At 38.6% G+C, this 22946-nt stretch overlaps 1 protein-coding gene across 2 annotated transcripts in view; it reads right to left on the bottom strand.

The window, feature by feature from the left end:
• CTNNBIP1 (catenin beta interacting protein 1) overlaps positions 1-22946 on the bottom strand; it is a 52399-nt gene that overhangs the window by 25950 nt on the left and 3503 nt on the right. The window contains exon 2 of one of the 2 annotated variants that reach the window (XM_054009116.1): positions 5771-5867. The gene's annotated coding sequence lies outside the window, so the exon portion shown is untranslated. Of the gene's footprint in view, positions 1-211; positions 425-5770; positions 5868-22946 lie in introns of those variants that run through there. The other variant, XM_054009117.1, reaches the window with a different exon arrangement.

Genomic DNA, 22946 nt, shown 5'->3' with positions numbered 1-22946 from the left:
AAAGCAAACCAGACAGTGGATTTGGAAAATAAACCCATCACAAGTCTGGCAGCAGGAGCTGGCTGAGCAGAGTTTGCACCTCCATAACACTTGAGCCATTGAGTGTGGTTGGGGAAGGGCACAGAGTAGCCACGTATCCCCTCACACCACATACATGGGATTAAATTATACAGGCAGAGACACCATGATAGAAAAAGGCTCATCTACTGACCTCATGACAGAGGGCTCAACCCTGCAAGATTCTGGGCATCTCCATCTCATTTTCTTCAAAAAGTTGAGAATGCTCAGCAGGTCACAGGACTGAGCCTTAAGTATGAAACTCAAACACACCACCACATTGCTGATCATGTCAATATCAGTTCACTTAGCACGTGTCATGACTTTAAATCTAAGGGGAGAAGATAGGATTCAAGAAAAATTGAAAGAATCATCTCTAATACCAATTGATTTAACTTCACCTGCCTATAGACTTTTTTGTAATAACCATGACTAAAGGTGGAGACAGGATGCAGCGCGTACATCATTCAAGTTTATTTAGCTCTACAGTCAAACATAAGTCAGGTGAAATTTATTCCCCAAGTCATTTTCCCTATTTCTGTTCTTATAATCTGAAAAAAATCCATACATAATCCTTCTTTATAAATTTCTAAAACTGATGTGTTGCTTTTTAGTAGGAAGTGGAATACCTTAAAATTTCCTTCCCAATATTACTTAATTGTTTATGTTTTCTGTCAGAAGGAAGCGTTTTATGGAAATAGCAGTTGGAGATTTATATCCACCATGTATGCCCACAGTAGCACTTCATTTTATTGCAGGAGTAGGTGGAAATTGCTTAAATCCCATAATCTGGTACTTTTACCAACCCACAGAGTAAATGTTTTCAATTATAATCCACTATTACTATGAATACACACACTGCATACCAGTTCATTCAGAATCAAGGTTCAATAAATTCTTAAGTACAAGTTGTTTTGAAAATTAAGATGCTTCACACAATATTCACTCATGAAACAGACTAGCAAACTAACAGCTACTGTGCACTGGCTCCAGACCTGTGCATCACAGAAACTTAATCCCCACCAGGGAATTCCTTCATGGAGATGTAAGCCTGGTATTGCTCCACACTGCACATCTAGCAGACAGGTCCCCAGTACTACCTTCTGCAGTTAGTTTTCACTCTCTAAATTTGGCCTGTGCTGAGTTGTCAGCCTTGTGATTCCTGGCAGGTTTCAGTAATCCAGGGAACACATCAGATTCATCAAGGCACTACTGCTAAAGAATTTGGAGCACCAGGTTTAGACAAGCTTTTTTATTTTAATTTTTTCTAAAGCAAGTCAGACCTCTCCTTTTCTCCTTAATTATAACTTTTAAAGAGAAAAAGTAATTAGGATGTGGAAAGAGTTCAGGTTATATATCGGCATTCCTGGATGACTCAGTAATTATTCAAACTTAAGCAGTAGCTGTAATGGAGAAACCTCACCACCCACTTTATTTCAGTACTGCCAAGGTGCCAGTGAAATGCAGGCCTGAGATTTAACTATAATTTCACCAACACTACTTGAAAAAGTTCCCAGCGAGAGGTTCTGCATTGTGCTGATTTTGATGTAGAAGGCTATATTTGAAAACCAGCAACTGGTAAATATGCAATGTTGACTTCATTTATAATTGAGTTAACAGATGATTTGGGGAGGGCAGAAAAACACACACAATCCAATGACATAAAAAAATTATAATTTCTTCTCTTAAAAAGGTGGAATAGTTTTTCCATTCAAAATGTCAGTAACTTTATACTGAAATGCCACACATTCCACTGTTCTGAACTGTGAAAAGAAAGTGAACAACGGAGAATAAATAAGCATGTGATGAGACAGGCAATCTAATTAAAGCATTTATAATAATTAACTGATCCATATGACACTGTGGTAAAACTGTGCAAGTGGTTCTGAATCACTCTCCACTGCACAGCTGTGCAAAGAGGTGAATTTAACACTAGTGAAAGGTGCTGGATTGGCAGCCAAGGAGATTCAATCCTATTTATCCTGTAAAAAAAAGCAGACAGCAGCAGCACAAGTTTCTCCCACTTTATCCCACCTAGACGCCCAATCTGGATGGACTGTTATCTGCAGTGTGCATCAAACACTGCACAGGTAAGATCTGTACTGCATGATCCATAATGGGCTTCACACAGTCTTCTGCTCTTCATACTTCTAGAACTCTAAAAACCCCACCTTGAAATTTTTTTGCCCCATTCCTTTCTCCTTCATTTTGTATTTATGGTTGAAAAGCTCTATTAAAAGGAAGGGTTTTGCAGAGAGTTGAAGTTGTAGAATAGCACGAGACAGCTGACACTCATTTTTGCTGTCCCAGCTTTTACAATCTGCACCAGTCAGTCATACTATAAGGCCACAGGAGCTAACAGCAGTGCAGCTGACCAATGGCACAAATTAAGAATCAACATACCTGCTGCCTAACTATTAAATTCAAGCCATTAGGATTCAGTTACAAGTAATAAATAAAGACAGAACTGCAGTCATTTGAGGACTGGAAAGCACACCTGAAATAATCATTGGGGAGATCACAATACTTTAGCCTACAAACTAACATGATTTTGAAACAAGTCTGATCTTCACATCATTGATCTTAAAAAGTATGGATGTGGGATAGCTTTGGAAATCCATGGATGACATCTTAACTGGCTAGGCTGAGATTCAGAACCAAATGCCATCATTAACTGCTGTACCCTTATATTAATTCACTTTTTAAAAAACATTTCACATACCCACATTTCTTTTCTCTTCTCCCGGTTACGGATTTTGGACCATTTTTGTAAAAGGCTTCACTATGCACTTTGACATTTGAACCACACAGATTCTCAGCAGGTTAGATTTCGGAATACTGTGCTTGGCTTTATGGATGCCATGTTAGTTTAAAGGGCTATCAAACACATCCATCTACCAGTGCAGCCAGTACAGGAACAAGCATCAATAGACTGACTGGTTCAGAATCCAGAGACAAGGCCCTAATGTGGGTCAGTAGTTTGAGAAGGGAAAAGCAAGCAAGTCCTTCAAAGGATCAACATGGGGCCAATTTCATTCACTTCATACACCAATAACCTGGAAGACGATGACAGAGCAAGCTTGTAGCAGGTCAGTACAGAAAGAGGTTTCATTTACCCAGGGTGTCAAGTGTCCCTTCATAATCTGAACCCCTGAATGGGTAAATCAGATGTTTCAGTGGGGCAGAAAGCAAGAAATCCTCCAAAAATTAAAGGAGTTTAATCTCCCCACAAAAGCCTAAAAATGCCAAGAAATGCTAACACTCAAGCATATTAAATGTGGATAAAATTATACCAATTATCTACCAGTAGGTGGCACAAACATCCAGGGAGACGCCACTTCTGCCCCACTCTCCCACCTAGAGAAATCCCCCCACACTTCAACAGTTTATCTTTAACCATGGAAGGGTGACAACTCCTCTTCACTTTACCCCAACCTGAGAGAGGACAAAGGAAACAAAACAGGGAGAAAAAAATAGAATAGGATGAAAAGGAAGGAGATGATTGAAGAGAAACAGGAAGAAGGTTGAGGGGAATGGGGAGAATGAGGAGAAAAACACACTAAGATCAAGGACAAAAACCAAGAGAATTGTTAGGAATACACCATTTCAAACTTCTGAATTTAGAATTCAAACATTCTCTATGTTTGCAGCAGAGAAATTGAGTTGGTTTGATACCAAGGACTAAAAAGAAGTGTAGAAAAAACACTTCCAACCCAATGCCATAAATGAGTTTTCCCACTCACAAGTGCTTGTGCTGGAGTAATTATAAACAATCGCACCCCCAACTTTTAAGACTCCAAAAAGTCAGAACTGAATCAAAGGTAAACAATCTAACAGTGTTATCTCTAGATTTGTTCTGCACTTGAGACCATTTACACAGTAGAGCATGTCACTTAACTTGCCTCAAAAAGGTAAAAAAATATAGAATTGAAAAAGCATCAAAAGTGATAAAAGGGAAAAACTAAACAGAGCCTGGTTTAGCCACAACCAAGCATGTGTGAGAACGGTGCCCGAACACAATATCCATTTTATCTAAGCCAAGAGAGGAATTGTTTAAGGTGAGCCATGAGGGCATATTGAAGAGTCATGGGATGAAACTGAGCAAATGAAAATTTAAGCTGAGTATCAAAAAAGATCTCTCAGCAGTGAGATCTATTAGTTCATGACAACACTGAGGAAAAAAAAGATGCATTTTTACAAGACAGCTAATGCTGTAAAAGCCTAGTGTAGGCAAGGCACTAGGATTTTATCTTGAGGTCATTGGCTGAGATACCTAAATTAGAATTTTACAAAGTGTGAGCTCTCATGTTATTCATTGCTCTTCAATGGACTTATTTTCTGTGGAGATGCAAGTTTGGGACTCCATAACAGAACTTTTACTAAAGAAATTTCAGTAATTCTGTTAGTCCAGTATTTTAGATATTAGCCCTCTTAGGTTTTTTTATTTTCATAAAGTAATTGTGCTGTTGTTCTTTTAAATAAAAAGCAACCGTTTCTCTAGTAGTACAGCTGGCTTTATGTTTAACAATAGGGAGCAATTCTGACTCTGCCTGACAACGCTGCCTGGATGAATCTTAACTATAGCCATATCTAATACTTTCCATTATAAGACCCTTTTTTCAGTTGCTTATAAATTTGTCAAATTTTAGACATTCATGCCAAAGTTTTCCATGCCAGCTATTTGCCTAATTCTGATTTTTTTTAAAGTATCAGCTAAAATTGTTGAGCCATTTCCAAAAATGAGGTTAGAAGAAAATATGTTGTTTTGCCTATTAAAATACTTACAACTATTTCATCGAGAAGTTGTAGTGCCTTCAAGCATTGGAGCAGTGACTTGAAATTTGGCAGGGGATTGCCCAGTGTTAGGGATGTGCCTTTTGTTGTCCCCATGAAATGTGGCCAAATTTGGACCAAGTTATAAGCTCCTGAAAATCACAGTGTGCACATGCTTAGAATGGCTTGTTAAGAGTTTGACAGCTAAGTTTCCTTAAGATTTTTGTCTTCGCTGAGCATGCTCCATCCCCACACAGCTCTTATGCATCAACCAAATTGTGCAAGCACTACTCCACTCCCTCTACCCAGAGTAACAAAGTATTCTCCATTCTTGGGCTGCAGGGGCTGAGCAGGTTTTTTCCTGGATCTGTTCCCTCTTGGCTGCTAGGGCCTGCTTTGGTGCTGGGCACTGGAACTAAGACTAGGAAGACAGTCATTGTGCTCTTTTCCCTGTCCACCCTCCTGAGCTGTGCTGCCCATGCAGTGTGGTGAAGGAAGAAGCTGCCTGACTTGAATGCAGGGAAATCAGAAGCTAAAGGGGAAACAGAGCAGGAGCTGGAGAGACAGGGGGCACATACACAGGAGCAGAGAGTTTATATCAACTAGAGCACACTCCCCTTAAGAACCTGGAATCGAACCCATGTTTCTCACATCAGGATTCCTTTGTTTTTAATAAATAAGTTGTGACTCCAACTGGCCAACTGTCTCTCATCTTATTCTAGTGGCTGGTCCACAGTGAATAACTACACCACCAGTTATTCTGTTAACTCAAGTGGCAGACAGGGAGAGGGCTGTGCTTTGGGTCTAAAGATCCCAAACTTGCTGATGAACCATGTGGGAGTCAATAGGGTTCAACATGATGGAATTTCCCCCCACCCCCCATCCCAGGTTCCCTTTTTAAAAATCTAAGGATATTGCATACAAAACAAATACAACTTACCTGCTTTAAAAAAAAACGAACCACACAAGATCAGATAACCCAAGTGCTCAGTCCTGATTAATGATCACAACTGGAAAAAAAGGGGAACGAAAATGCCCTGTGAAGATAAAATATTAAAGAGAAATATATAAACTGAAAAACAGCAATACAATTAACATTTTTTTTCAATCAGTCTTATACCATTGCATCTAGCCAATGTTTGTAAAACTGAAGACAGGCTACGTGAAGCAGAAATCTGTATAATACTCCTTATGTATTATTTCAGTAAGTGATTAAAGATGAAAATCAATCACTAACTACATTCCTGGTGGAATTCTGCATCACTGTTGATCAGAATACACTCAAATCTTGCTTTCTTTGGGAGTTGGGGGAGGTTTCAACATAAAACCCGTCTCTTTGGACAAGCAAGTAAAAGTGCAGCAGAACAACCAGGTGTAACCTCCTCTGGGTAAAAACAAGCATGATTCATCACTTAAAAATTCAGGGTGGGGTAGAAAAATATAATGCTTATGGCCAAAATTTATGTTTTCAATTATGCATATGGCATCTGAATATAGCACTTAAATGATTAATTAAAAACCCCTGCTTCTTTTACACTGTAATTAATGTTTCAAAAAGAAATTTTAAACATTGGCTAATCACATACGGATTACATTTTTTGACTGATCAAGATGTGGGTATTTCTAAACCAATTTTATAATTATCATTAGGAACTAGAGGTTGAGTAGGTTCCCTAACGGACAATCACTGGTCACCAGAGTCCACACACATCAGGGCTAGCTCAAGTGAGATTACTGGTCATCAAACCTTTCCCATAATATGGCACAACGGTGTGAGTAGCTTCTGCTCAGGACAGCTCCACAACTTGAAGCATGTCAATCATTTGACCATACCAAGGGCCAGGTTTTAATTAAAACTCTGATTAGAAGAGCCAATTTGTACACACCTGGTCCTGCACTCCCCACCTAAATGAAACCTCCAGCATGGAGACCAGGGTTCTTGATTAAGTGTAGAGATACACACTTGTTATTTTCAATCAGGAGGTGAAGGCAAAATTGGAGTAGCTCAGAGTTTCTCCTAGTCAGTGCCCTGCACCATTCCATGCTGGGAGACGGCCAAGCCTGGAATGCCTGAGATCTCCTGAACCATTATACCAACTTTGTCCAAGAGAGACCAGGGCTGAAATTACTACAAGCTTCACCCACAGCACTCTACAATGGCTCCTACTAGGAAGAGCTGGGAGTGGAGGAGCTATACCAACTGCTTTAAAAGCCATTCATTGCACCTCTCCAGAAGAGAGAAAGTGTCTGTTATGAAAGGACTATTTAAGCCTTACCTTCCTCCTTCACTAATTAGTTCCCACTTTTCTTACCCCCTAAAATGCAATACAGCCCAATGACCCATCACCTACAGCACTGACAACAGAACCATTTACAGTAACTAATTGCTCTTTTCATTTTTATAGACTTCAAAGGCATCCCACCCTCCATCATTACATACACATGGAACTGTGGGAACTCCTTCCTTCAAAAAGAGATTAAAGCACAGGAACTAACCACTTCTGAAGTGCACTAATTTCTATTAACAGCCAACAATAGCACTCTCACACTTACCATTAAAATGCCAGACCCTTCCAAAAAGCTTTAAGTAATGGCAATCTATCTATGCATATAAGCCCCATTTATCAAACAATCCATTATCAAGTAACTCAGAAAAGAGAACATTTTCCTGGCCAGGCATTGTAGTTACCATCTCACAAACTACAAATCCCACCTGAACTCAACTGCAGATTGAAATTTGGTCTGGGTAAAAATTACAGCACAGCTAGTCAGAAAACCATGGAGACCAGCTTTCAGAACAAGTATACTAAGTTCACAACTCAGAAGCAGCAGCACTGTGCAAGTGATACAATCCTGGTTAGTTTCACTTTGTCACTCCCCGCTGGGGTTCTCTCCATTGCACCATGAACCCCTTCCAACAACAAAAATTACTACATGATCCCAGGAGGGGGGACAAAAGGTTGAGCTTGCCCAAGCCCCACCACCCCGGGCGGAAGGAACGGGGGTGGGGGGTGGGGGGCAGAAGGGGCCAAAGCCGAAATCCAAGCTGTGCCAGGCGGGGGGTGGGGGACGGACCAAAGTTGAAGCCTAAGGGCTTTAGCCCCAGGCAGGGGGGCCTGTAGCCCATCCAGGACTGAAGCTGAAGCCTGAGCCGTGCCGCCCAGGGCTGAAGCCCTTGAGCTTTGGTCCCAGGCAGCGGGGCTCAGGCTTTGGCTTTGGCTTTGGCCCTGGCCCTGGCACCGCGTGATGGGATTCAGGCTTCGGTCCCCAGTAAGTCTAATGCCAGCCCTGTTGACCCCATTAAAATGGGGTCCCAACCCAGTTTGAGAACCGCTGAGCTAGAGAGGTTGGGGTAAGTGCTCTGTAAATAATCAGCACTTCGTCTGCAAAGGGCACAGGGTGACTGGAATAGATAAATTGGGATTTCACTGTCCTTTAAGAGGTGGGATGGAGACACTAAGTCCCAAGAGGTCCACTGACTAGTCCAAGATCACATAGCAACTCATGGTAGAGCCACAAATAGAACCCAGGTACCCTAAGTTCCTGCTCTAGCCACTGGACCATGCTGCCTCTCACATTTTTTTAAACTAAGAATCCTGAGTGATGATCTTTAATGGACCCTAAGAAATATGATCTAAAAATACTCTGCAACAGGATATTTTGGGGGTGGGCAGGAAGATGACAACTGAGGTCCAAAATATGAGAGAGCACGCTTAGCTAAACAGCTGAGGAACAGCTGAGCTACCATCAGAGCACGTAGCTTTGCTCACCATCTTAAATGTTCCAGTAGATCCAACTGATCCACAAGGTTGGGTAATTATTTGGTTCAATTCAGAATACTAGCTCAGAACTATGCTATTTTACTTTTTTTGTGGGTCAGCAGACATGTGCAGATTGGGAAAGGTCAGAAGGCTGTGCATTCTGCTCCAAGTCTATTCTAATTACTTGACCCTATGGATAGGTCTATAAACACATGACAACTGCTTCAGTTAACAGATTAAATACTTTGAGGGTTCATCTAGGTTCATCCCCCTCCACAGAAGCATCTCTGCAATTTCACAGGTACTGAAAACAGCTGTTCAGAGCGTCTCTTTCCAGTCAACATCCCTTTTAAGGCAAGCTTCTAATTTCTCTTTGGCTGAAAGAGATCCATCCAAAGCCTCATTCTTACTATATGCTACTGCAGGTGTGGATAAGAGTAATCAAATGCATTGAATTTCATTGCCAATAGAATGTGGAAGAGAATACAGCCATTTTTCTGGCTTACACACAAAATTCCTCTACCCCCAAGCTTACTCATATGTTTCCACGAAAGACTTAACAGTTAAGGTTATGCTGGGCCTTTTATTCTAAACTTCATGTCTGACAGATTCCACAATGCAGAGTTCAGGTTGGTTAGCAGGACCAGATGACAGAATGGAAACTCTTCCCATGCCAACATTTTCTAGGCATCTGGAATTCATCCCTTTACTGTCCTCTTCAGAGAACAGTTCTCTACCAAATAATGCCACTTTCATAAAGTGCTTTACACCCATAAATCTCAGAGTGTTTCACACAGGTGAGCATTTTGTTTTACAGTTAGCAAAATGATGCACCTGAGGTCACAGCACAAGTCCACAGCAGAACTGGAAATAGTACCAATTGTCTCCCTCACACCCTATCAGCTGAATCACAATACTTCCCAGTAAATAAAGCTAGATCATATGAGGTTTTCAGCTGAAGAAGAAAAAAAATCACACTGGTTGAAAGGGGAAAACACATTTTAAATCAGAAAAACATTAGCAATATCACTGAATTGGGACAACATAGAAAAAACAGCAAATTGAATTCAGGAGTCATGCTGAGATATTACGCACCAGGTTGCAGCATCTTGGGAGTTTAATAGCAGCGCTGATACTTTATCAGCATCAAAAAGAGAAAACAAACACCAACAATAATTTCACACACCCCCACTAATTATAATTAAACTTTGGTCACTGCACTTTTGGACCCTCATTTATTGGTTAAACACAGTAGCTTAGTTTGCTTTTCTTATTTCTGCCAGATGTTTTCATACAACACATCAGAAAATATTAGCTTTACAGAGTGCTGTTTAAGCAGAGTTTCTAACATCTCTTAGGAAGACATGCAGACAGATAAACATGGACTGTGTCATATATAGTACCACAGGAGTCCTGGAATCTAATAAAACTTAACTGGGGACTAGACGGCTCAAAGGATTGAATGGGATAAAGACAGATTTGGAAGGATTAAAATCTAATTAGTGGGGGTAATTGCCCACATCCCCCTCCACCCCAAAAGCAAAGAAAAAAGAAGAAAACATTCTAAACTATTTTGGGGGTGGAAAGGCTAATAAGGGATTGTTTTCTGTACACGAAATGTGATGAATATAAAATCTATACTTTTGAATCAGTTATTGTTCTTGACTACTTTTTATTAAAATATCTTCAACACGAAATATTTCTCCCGTCTAGTGAAATAATAAATATAAAAATATACAAGATAATTGAATATTGTCTTTTTCAGTTAATTTCACAAAGATAAAAATCTAAACCTTCCAAGCCTAGATAGAGCCTTTCAGATCTTGGTTAGAACTGAATCCAGAGAGAGTTACTTGAAATCACAGCTATGACCTAACATGTTTGCTGGCCTACATGAAGTTAAATTGGAGTCTCAACCCAGGTCCTAGTGATCAAGTGTCCATATCCCAGAAATGACCGCCACTGAAACCCTCAGTAGCAGTCACAGCTGAGGTGCCAAGAACTGGATGGGCCATCAAGAATGAACTGCCTTGTCACACCTGGAGGTGTTCACTCTAGGTCAGGGTGAGAAACTCGCAAGGCAAATGGAAAAATGTTCATTTCCAATGCCCATGTTGTATCTATTCTGTGGCTAAACAAAGGTCTTCATTCTCCAATGCCATCAGCCAGCACCTCTTACAAGAAGGGAACTAAGTTCAATTATTTCAATAGCAATTTTAGTCTGAAACAGAGTGAACACTTTCACAAAGCCGTGCATCTAATTTCTTCTGGACAGCATAAAGCTTGTTTGGCACTCGTAAGGAGTGACAGTTACTTCTCATTTATTTTTAATATGATGCACAAAACAGAATAATAAATGAAGAAGATCTGTAGGCTACATCTAAGGCCGCCTGCACAGCTTTGCCAAGCAACAGCTTCAGGATTGAAAATGTTCTCACCCTCTCCCAAATGGCAAATAAAGTTGGCTAGTGGACATATGCAAAACTGCCCTGCACTTCAGTACTACATTCCTCATTCTGCCTGAAGTACATAGTGAGTACATGAGGCAGAGTGAGGATCACAGGAACACTTTCTGTCCTGCAAGGCCCAACATGTGCACTGCGCAGAGCAGAGGAGGCCTGTCATCCAAGTTCTGATCCCCGCTGTCTCCATACCAAACCAATCTACGTGCATGTGCTGTCTCCCTCCCAAGAGGGAGAAAACAGTACCATCCTCAACCACCCGAAGAGAGGAAGAAAGTGACAGAGTAAAGCTACTGGACCCCTTGAGGTGGGAGTGACGAGGACGAACTAAAGTCTTGGCTATAGAGGGTGCACCTAAACAGTAAAAAGTTACTATCCCTATTAAGCAGGATCACTGAGATGCTAATGTAGACTGGAATTAGGCATTGTTAACTACCATGTCAAGAACCCCCCTCTGCCACAGTAAAGATCTTTTTACTATCTACACTAGTGATCCCATGGTTGCTATTACCAGCAGAGCTACAATAGTGAAAATTCTGAAAATTTTCAGAATTTGCTAGTGTAGAAGCAGCTAATAAAAATAGGAGACCCTATCCTGGTAGTAGAGGGAAGAAATTAAACATTACAGTTGCCTGTTCACTTTCAAATGGAACAGAGGCCAAGAACTTAGCTGCAGCCACAGGAAGGGGCAAATGCTGGCTCCACAACATGCTCCTCCTCTTAGCAACCCCACAGAACCTTTTCTGCTGGAGCTCCATGAGAGTTATGCCATACTAGTTTGGGGGGCTAGAATAGGAGCAACAGGTGGGGGAGGAAGTGTTCTCCATAGGATGCTCCTGCTTGGAAGGTCAGTATACTGCTGCAAGCAGCATTAACTCTCCTTTGTGGCTGGTGCTGCACAGAGTGGAGAGGAAAGGCAGTCAATTGCAGTGTAACTCTTGAAGCCCCTGTGCTACTCAGAAGCAAGTCTTTGATCCTGAGTTGTTGTGGGAGAAGGGAAGAATCAGGCTGCCCAGACACAAACTTAGTTTATTAAAATATTTTTTATCTCTAAATCTACAAGAACAACCCCTTAGGTAGAGTGAATCTTGCCACTGAGAGTGGTCTTGCCTCAAATTAAAGAGCAATTACAACAAACAGTTACTGAAAGCTTTCCCTTTGCATCATGCTTCCGTCAACTCTGCCCATTCTACCTCAAAATTCAGAGTGGGGTAGGGAAGTCATTCTCATCACAAACCCCAGAGGGTGCTTCTCTCCTAGGTAATATCACAAGCAAGGTTCATGATATAAAACATCAAGAGCATTCTGATTATGTCTTTAGTAACATTATAGATCTGGGTCACAAACAGGTACATTAATAAACAGCTAGTTTGTATCCAAGAAGAGAATCAAAACTATAATCCTCCAATTCATATCTAGGTTCTGCATGAATGTGACACCCAACTAAAACCCACAACATTTTAGATTGAAAAGCATATTTGTTTTTAATACAAATCTTAATAGAAATAAAAATAAAAATAAATAAATATATGGAGATATCTATCTCAGAGCTGGAAGGGACCGTGAAAGGTCATTGAGTCCAGTTCCCTGCCTTCACTAGCAGGACCAAGTACTGTCCCTGACAGTTTTTTTTTTTTTATTTTTTATTTTTTCCCCAGATCCCTAAATGGCCCCTCAAGGATTGAACTCACAACCCTGGGTTTAGCAGGCCAATGCTCAAACCACTGACCTATCCCTCCCCCCCAAGTATAAGGTTCTTTTTTTTTTTTTTCAGAGAAGTATTCCTCTGCAATGTTGTATATCCAAACACCAACACTGTACTTGTGCATAAGAATAAAAGTCTGTTCTATTTCACTATTAGCATAGTGCAGACTGACCAAAAGGCCAGGAGTAAACTGCCCACACAAATAATGGACTAAAATAAGTTTTATCAGTTCCGTTTTAATAATTTAAAGTATTAATGTCAGTCATATGGGAATCTCTCAAGTTGTAGATTGACAATGTCCTTTAGAAGGTTGCATTTTTCCAACAGTTTCCAACAAATAAAAACCCAATGGGAGCTGGTTCAGTTACAAAAAATATTTTTCTTTTGGATCCTTGCTGGATCTATAGGAAGACATCTTTCAATCTAGAGACCTACATTAAAGGGAGAGGACAATAAAAGTTCAAATGACCAGGTGTCTTGAACAAACCTAGCTTTCGCAGGTTTCACATGAACTATGCAAATATAAGTTAACAACCAACATGAAGTCCCTTTAACTCTGTGATGTTATACAAGGTTAAGCCATTGGCCTCAGCAACTACACCACGGAGCATTTCATTTGGTGACATCATTGTCACACTGGTCAAGTCATAAGTGTGAGGGACGCTGCACCTTTAAAGCCTTGTTGATTTACAATGAGATTTTCCAGTTAACAGCTGGAGCTCTGAAATCAGGAATCAGAATCTACAAATCCTGCTACAAAATTTTCCTCTAATTCAATCTGACCTTCAGCCACAGGCAGCTGGAGGCTACGTTAATTCCCATTTCCAGAAGGATACAACAATCCAGAACCCATAACAGCTATCTATTTATAAGTGAACAGTAAACGCTGAACTCCTGAATGTCTTTTTTCCATCTCATTTACTGGGCACAGAGCTATCTTCAAGTATGTCTTGGAGTCTGAGGACTCCTGGTGTTAGATTTTAGTTACACTTCATGTAGAACTCTAAATGTGGTTCAGAGGTCCCTGAGTGTCTCGTCCAATTCAGAATTCAGAAAAAGCAGTTACAGTCCTCCCTCTGGCGGAAAAACAAACAAACCCACAACTGCAGCCACCCAAACATGAGAATTTATAAAACCAAACTGGGAAAAGTTCCTTTCTTGGTTATATATGTTACACTTCTATAGCTCCTTTCATGAGAAGATCTCAAAGCACTTTGAAAATATTAATGAAGCAAGTTGCAAGAAAAACCCAGATGAGTATGTACTTCTGAACATCAGGTCTAACATGAACTTTGAGAAGCTATTCTAGCTACATAACCATTATTCTTACACAACTGTTTCCTATCTCTTGAGATTTAGGCATATAAAAAACATGTTTTGAATTAGATTTTTGCACTATCACATTAGCAACATATGAAGTAGAGTATCTGGTATGCCTCATAAAGGTAAATGAAACAGCATATATTTTTAGTTAATTCTTTTTTTTTTTTTAAAGGCAATTTTTAATTCCAGAAAAAGTACTCAGCCTTGTTGTGCCTTTAAGTTACATTATGTATCTGAAATGATATTCAAATCTGTTTGATAACATGTTCCTAATTAAAATGTTTGTTAAAACTAGAAAAAATCCTTTAGCAAAAGCTTATTTTCATATACATTCAAAACAAAATATTCACATGTTTAAGGACAAATCTACACTTAAAATCAGTGTACATCTGCACCGATGGAGCTGCACTGCTGTAGCACTTTAATGAAGATGCTCTATGCTGACGAGTGAGAGCTCTCCCGTTGGCAGTTAATCCACCTCCCCGATTGGCGGTAGCTACGTCTATCAGAGAAGCTTTCCTGTTGACATAGTGCTGTCAACACGGGGGGTTCGGTCGGAATAATTATGTCACTCAGGGGTTTTGATTTTTCACATCCCTGAGAATTGCAGTTATACTGACATAGGTCTTAGTGTACACCAGACCTAAACCACATTTACCACTTAAAAAATGACCAAAAACGTAACAGAAAAAGTTGCAAGAGAGACTATAGAATCCTAAAGTCACCAAAACAATGTAATTCTGAAGAAATAATATAAAATAGAAGATGACCTTTAACAGCTGATAAAGGAATATTCTATTGGTCATTTCAACAGCTAGTGTCTTCTGCAGGTCCTCATACACTCAACCACATATTTATAACACAGCTACAAACCTTCAAAACAGGAAATTGTCCAAAAATATAATAATGGAGTGCTGCTCATCTTAATGACCAGTAGCAAATTTGAGAAAGAGTTACATCTGTAAAAGTAATTATACATTAAGCAGCAAAAGAACATTCTATGGGAGTCCTTTCTGTGGATTACTTTGTAAATATCCTCAACCCCTTAAGAAAGAGGGAAAAATAAATTCCTAGGATAAAGGTATAGGAATCAGAGTAGACAAAAGAATGGGAAGTTACATGAGATTCAGTCTCAGGGCACGTCTACGCTACCGCTTAACTCAATCTAACTTACATTAGAAAAAGACACCAAGTGACTTAAGCGCCATCCACACTGGTGCTATGTCAGCAGGAGAGCATTCTCTCACGGACATAGCTTCCACCTCTCGTGGACGTGGAGTAATTACGCTGATGGGAGAGCGCTCTCCCATCAGCATAGAGCGTCTTCATCGGACATGCTGCAGCTGTGCCAATGTAGCATAGACCTGCCCTCGGTGACCAAAGCATTTAAGGCTATAGTGAGTAAATAAGATATACCTGTTATATAACTCCACTTAATATTATAATTCTTTTTACATTATCAAAAATAAACTAGCGGCTTTACAGACGGATTAAAAAAAAAAGAGAGATACAGTACCCTCCTTGAAAAATTTACAAGCAATACAATTTTAGAAAAGATGACGCAAGTGGCAGCAAACAATAGGATGGAAGGGGTGACAGTGGTTACAAAAATATTATGCATTTACCTGTATTTAGGATTATATACGCTTTCCTGTCAATACGTTTATATAAACATTTATGCACTGTAAGAAAGCAAATTATTTATTCTTTTTTACTACACACTAGCCAAGTCTTGGTAGGATCTCTAAAGGTATGCTGAAAATAGAAAGAATTAGGCACTTTAATTCACTCCCAGAACACATGCCTTTAAGTAAAAGCATTTTGTACAGGCATTAAAGTAGATTTACATTTTTCAACTAATGCCCAAGTTAACAGATATCATCATATTAACTCAAAATGAAACAAACCAAGACATACTAATTTGGAAATAAGAAGTCTATAAAACTAGTATCTCGAAAGTTAATATTCTGGAGTATATTAACAGGAGTGTCATATGTAAGACACGAACTGATTGTCCCGCTCTACTCAGCACTCGTGAGGCCTCAGCTGGAGTACTGTGTCCAATTCTGGGAGCGACACTTTAGGAAACATGGACAAGTTGGAGAGAGTCCAGAGGAGAGCAACAAAAATGATAAAAGATTTAGAAAACCTGACCTGTGAGGAAAGGTTAAAAAAACTGGGCACGTTTAATCTTGAGAAAAGACGACTTATCAGATCTCTGCTCAGTCTTCAAATATGTTAAGGGCTGTTATAAAGAGGACAGTGATCAATTGCTCTCCATGTCCATTAGGACAAGAAGTAAGGGGCGTAATCTGCAGCACAGAAGATTTAGGTTAGATATTAGGGAAAAAAATTAACTATAAGGGTAGTTAAGCTCTGGAACAGATTTCCAAGGGAGATGGAGGAATCCCCATCATTGGAGATTTTTAAAAACGGGTTAGACAAACACCTGTCAGGGATAGTCTCGGTTTACTTGGCCCTGCCACAGCACGGGGGGGACCCAGGCATGACATATTCTGAAAGTCCCTTCCAACCCTACATTTCTAGGATTCTATGAAAGATGGAAAAATAAGATGTTGGTAGGACTCATTTATCATGATAGTTTAGTACTTGTTTGTTAGAAGATGGAAAGAACCTTCATTCTGCCAAATGACAGAACTTCTTGCAAGAACATTAGATGATTCGTGGTTTTATATGGAACAGTACAAATATGTAGGACAGGAAAACAGATACCTAGCAGAAACTATACAGAACGTAAAAAAAATGAGACGTACCCCAGAACTTTAGTTGTAACTAGTTACGGTGCCTCTTTTTCTTAATTTCTCAAGGGACCGGACTTAACATATTGAAGCCCATAGTTACCTTACTCTTGTAAACTCTTGAAATTCAGTTTTCTTATTGTTTCACAGTTCAAAAAAAGTTGACAAAATGAAGAAACTAGATCTCCTTGTGTGAACCACCTCAACCCCCATAATTTCCCACTGCTCTTTGAGAAAAAAAGATTTCCAACTGCAGACCACAAAGTTACTCCACATCTTGTAGACTCCAACAAAGAGAACCTTGACCTGCCTTTTCAGGATCTCAAAGATCCGCATCTTTAAAAGTTTGAATTTAATGTGAAATAATTTTTTCCACAACTTTATTCTTCAGTCCCAAAAGAGGACACCTACTTCAAGTTCTTGTTGATGCCCTTGAGGCAACTGTAATGTATCCACCCATGTATTTTGGGGTACTAATCAGTTGGCAGTCATCTTAGGGAACATATTTCAGAAACTGACTCGGGGGCTAAAGGATGAATATTCATATGGAGATCAAAACCGACAACTGTGGTCACATAACTCATAATGGACTTAGTCATCTTTGTCCCTGAATTCTCTCACATTTCGAAGGAGAGGATCTTTCACTTGAGGCTTTACAAGAGCTAGTAAGTGCTAGATTCAAAGCAGTAAAAACAAACAAAACAAAAAAAACCCAGGCTCTTACGTCTAAAGACTTATGAACCTTTTCTTCAGAAAAATCCAGTCTATATGCATGAAGCTGCTATTTATTACACAGAAGCCAGAGCACTAGGCAACAGCAACCATCATTCACATGGTGTCAACACTTTAACTCCATGTAGTAGGCCTAGCGATAAAGAACTGGCCCATTGTCACAATGGACAAATTGACAATCTGCTAGGCCACTCTACACACTTATTGAATAAGTAAAATGTAATTTTTTCACAAGCTTAATCAAAACAAGCCTACCACATATATGTATCAAAGTATACTACAGGACTTGATATAGATATGTATGAATGGCCTAAGTGTAGGTGATTTCCAGCTCCATTAGGCTATTCTTTACTGGCCAGAAGGTGAACTAGGAAGAAAACATCAGCACTCAAGACTGCACTAGTGGAGAACTAGTTTAGTATTATTTTCTATGTTCAGATCTAGATTTCAAGCCAAACAGACATTATTCACAATAATTAATTTTTTATTTAGATTTCAAAATCTATAACAATTTAATGATTTACCTACCACAATTATACACCATTTATACCCCCTGGTTATTTGGATAGCACTAACATCATACTTTGCTCTATGCAAAACAGTTCCCCTGCTCCAAGTATCTTACCAAGAATGTACTCCATATGAAATATTTTTCCTGCATGTTATAAATTGGTCTGTGTTAATGTCATAGTTAGTTTATGCAAGCAATTTTCCTGCCTTCTTACTCTCTTTGAAGCTTCTGTTAAAAAAGCAGCAGAAACAGCCTCAAAGTTTCCATTTTGTTTATTAGATCATTAAATGAACTAGCCCAGTTTTCAAAGGGATTTATTGGGGGGGAAGGGGGAGAGAAGAGGTGGAGAAGAAAGGGATTTGATTCCTTGTCATCCTTTTCACAAGTAGGACTTCTACCATCCACAGATTCAAAACACAAACCCTTAATTACATATTGGTTTTGATGCAGATGTTTTACCATCTGTAGTTTTTCATTTGTCGTAATTTTATGCTATATAAGGTTTTTTGATAGAAGGTGGGATTGCAGGGAAGGAAATCTTGCCCTCAAGGGGCTCCCTGTTTCTCAGGAAGCAGGGATGTAATTTCCTTCCTTCCTAGACACAGTCTTATATGTGAAAAGTTAGTTATATTAGCACTAAACTGTGAAATAATCTCAATGAACTCATTAGCTTGACAACAGAATTTTCCCCTTAGCAGAAACCTATTAACATATGGGCTGTAAAGAAATAACCCCTACAAACTTTCAGTCAGTGGATTAAACAGTGCCCCAATCAATACGGAATTTATTGCATTGGAGCCAATATTGGAGACTGTGAAAAAGACAGGCCGTTAAGAGGCTGAGAATATACTCACATCAGTAAAGAAAATAACTAGACAGTGCTGCATATAGGACTCCATGCTCAGCTGTCCCGAAAGTTTGATTTAGTCAGGGATTAACACTAAACACTTTTCAAGAAGACTGATGGGGCCTCTGTGATATATAGAGGCATCTGAAGCAGAGCATTTACCAGATAGATTGCACCCCTAACCCACAGCAAAGAAGAGGGATACAGACCCAAGAGTACATACCCGATCAACCAACGTAAGCAGCTTAACCAAAATGCTATTATACATCAGTAATTATAATAAGTGTTTCAGAAACCCTGGGACCATTAACCAACACACTTGATACAAGGCAGATATTTTTGCAAGTGTTTAATGAGATTTGTTTTGAGCTCTCAAATTAGTTATTGTTTAAGAGGTTTTACTGATCAACTGTTACAGTGTAACCATATCACATAAGGGGGAAAATGCAATGAGATTCTAGCAGGCTTTTTGCATATCCCAAACAATTTAGCATAATTACAGACCATCTCTAGAAGTGAAATTCCCAGCTGAAGGGGAAAAACTAGATGAAGGTTACTATATTAGTTATAACCATTAAGAACATTATCAACTTTATAATCTGTCCCTCAGAAATGATGTAGTTAGGGTCAAAAGCTAAGTTTTTTCACCATTACAGGTTCAATATTTTAGGTAGAATGATGGTTAGATATAACATACTGTTTTGTTTTTGGTTAAGACAGTAATCACAAGTACTATTATACAAGAGAAATCTTCCACAGATCACAGTAAACTACTGTGTAATCAGGGCCCCATGCATTTCAGTTGCTGTGAAATTTAATGCTGAATCAATATATAACTGTAAGTTTTGCATCACCGATTAAGTTTTCATTAAAAAAAAAAACTCTAGCTTCCAGGACTGAAGGAAAATCTTCCAAATGCGAATCCTGCATAGACTGATGAGTAGTTTCCAGAATCTGCTAACAGCCAAAAAAAGCAGCTCAGAGATATGAACACTCCCAACTCATCTCAATCTGGGTGTCAAAACTTATAAGATAATAAATATATTTTTAGTATCTATATCACTACTAGACATTTTAGCAGAAGCATCCAACTATTGTGTTTATCCCACAGTCTCTTATCCCCTAACTATACAACCCCACCTCCCACTCCCCCACAATTTGCAATTAACTTATCAGCATTCAAAACAAAATTTGTCTCATTGATAATTGAGGGACCACCTAAAATTAAATGTATATACCAGAGAGTATTGTGCTGGTGGTATTATTCTTTCATATTTTAATTAAAAACCTCCACTTATTGTTTTGCTGCTGCAGTATTTTCAGTTTGCAGCACTGGAGAAAGCTTACTAAAAAAATGTAGGTCATGTTTACCATAGAGTACATGGTGGGACTTGTGTAATGAAAAGCACTAGTGAGCTCTGAATCAGGCCCATAAAGTTAATGAAAAGACTCCCAATTATTTCAGTGGACTTTGAATCAGGCCTTATGAGTGCAGCGGCCATATTAACACTAAATCTCACAACATTCTTACAGGGTAGTTTATTATTTTATAGAAAGATAAGAAAACTCTGTATGACTCAGCTTGACTTGCCTAAGGTGACAAACAGAGATAAGCAGATAATTAAAAAATTGACAATTTATTTTTCTATTTTTCTGTTAAGTATTCTCTAACAAATTGAGAAAATGTAGAATTTCTGATAAATAACTCTTGGGCAGCAAATCTGCAAAGAGCCCATGCAAATGTTTAATATTTAGTGATGTTGGTTACTTACGCAAGTCAAGTTTTATTATTTCTGTTCTCTGACTGGTGACTTATGTGACAACCCAAGAGAATTTTAAATAGTCAAGTGAAAATCTGAAATTCAAGATTTATACTATTGATTAGTTTTTCAATACAAAATCTGCTTCCAGTCATATTAGTTTTAAATTCAGTTTTTTGCTAATATTCATGTCTATGAAGTTCATTTATAGAATATTCACAGAAAGTGAATGCAAAAGAGGCACAAAAAAGCCAAACACTTAAACTAGCTTAAAAATTCAAACCGATATTCAAAGTATTTTCAGCATTTGTCCAACTCATCATATACAAAGTCAAATGCAGAGCAGTGAACAGAACAAAGGAATCCTCATTTCTAATTCTCTGCAGTATGCAATATGCAACACCATCTTATATTTCTTTGGCCAACACAAACCCAGACTTAATCCCGGCTCCTCAGAAGTGCTCGCTCTATAAAATTACCAAGGAGAATTGTTTCTGGTCCTTGCTTTCTCTTAACCTGTAAATACTACATAAACCTTAAGCAGGTGGTTAACTTAGGCACATGAGTAGCTCAATTAGCTTTAAGTATGTGCATAGTACCATTTAAGTTAAACATGCTTTCTTGGATCAGGGCTGAAATTAATGCACACACTTCACGTCTCAGCAAAAAAATTCTTAAAACCGAAAAGACAGAAAATAGAGCATAGTCTCAAAGTTTTGTGAGAGACACAGAAGAGGCCATTTACAATGGGTTTCCAAAACTGGTTCCTTAAATATGAAAGATGTATAGTTCTCATGCAATATGTAAGTTAGGGTGTAAGAATATTAGATAATATCTTAAACAGCACACCTAAATATTTATATATGCATTTCTTTGTAAGAAGCACTCTGCATGATACTTGGGGACAAAGGAAGGATCTTGATTAATCTAATTATCTTGTGGGGTGAAGAGACAGGAAGAACTATTTCTTTTAGAGTGTTCAGTAGAAACTACTAAATGTTAAATATTGTTTTTATCTCTTGTAAGCCTCTATTTATTATGTGTTTCAGACTTTGTGGCTTATAGTAGGCCTATTCAGCCACAGATAGCATTCCAGAGGAGCATGCCATAGTGGACAGTACTTTAAATACTAAAACTAATCGGTCATGTTTTTAATTTGAAGTATTACATTTGCAAATACAGAAATATCTCAATTACTCAACACTTTCACTGTCTAATCAATTTCCTGCACATCTCCCTGTTCTATTGACTCCCCATTATATAAATATTCAGCATAACCATAAGGATTCTACTATTTTTGAAATGTTTTTCAAAATAGTTACTACAAGGATCAGTCACTGTTCCAGCATCTCAACTCCATGATTGGTGCTGGTGTGTCAGTGACAGCTGCTATTTTACTGATACCTCTCAGCTAGAAATCCAATCTGATAACTGTTTGCAACAGAGGAAATGCAAGGCAGCATCTGAATAAATGGAAAATGTTCAGGAGATATCAAAGTTGTTAAGAAGAAAGCTGTAATGAATTTTTTCTAAATAAATTCAACAGTGGGTTTTGAAAGTCTCTTGCCTCCCATATGCATTCAATGCTGAGCTGTATTTCTGGCATCGCAAACTAGGTCAGTCTATGAAGATGGCTACTTTCTATTTAAATATTGGATGTATAAATGAATTTTTTTTTTTTAAATTGAATAGATTTACATTTTACAGAAAGGTTCTAATTCCAGATGATAATGAAACTTTAGAGATGTTAGCAACTCAACAGCATTTCATAGCAAATAGCCACGACCAATTTATTTTACACAAGTTGTTTCCTTTGCACCTACCATTCTTTAATATTTTATAAGAATAACCATGTGTATGCAAACCCCTGATGGACATTATATTTGCCACATAATATGATATACATCTATGATACTGTTTTGAACTTACATTTAATACTAGAAGCATTTGAAATTTGAGAGGGTTTTTGTTGTTGGGGGAGGGAGGGGAAATAAATAAAATTTCTTGTTGTCCTGTCTCTGTTCCTTGCAAAACAAGAAGTGCAGAATGACATATACTAGGAACAACAAGGGGGAGAAAAAAAAAGTCACACAAGGCAATTAAATTTGTAAACAACATATGTATAGATATCGTATATGGGTTTCATTCAGAACTTGCCTTTCACATTCCCCTAATACTACTACTTAATACTAAAAATATCACTTCATATCTTTGAAGTACTGTACAGTCATTAACCAATTATTTCTTGTAATGAAC

Source organism: Malaclemys terrapin, chromosome 19 (assembly GCF_027887155.1).
Source record: "Malaclemys terrapin pileata isolate rMalTer1 chromosome 19, rMalTer1.hap1, whole genome shotgun sequence".
NCBI classification, from domain to species: domain Eukaryota; kingdom Metazoa; phylum Chordata; order Testudines; family Emydidae; genus Malaclemys; species Malaclemys terrapin.
The sequence above is the reverse complement of the archived record's forward strand: the minus strand, read 5'-3'. Positions and strand labels throughout refer to the sequence as shown.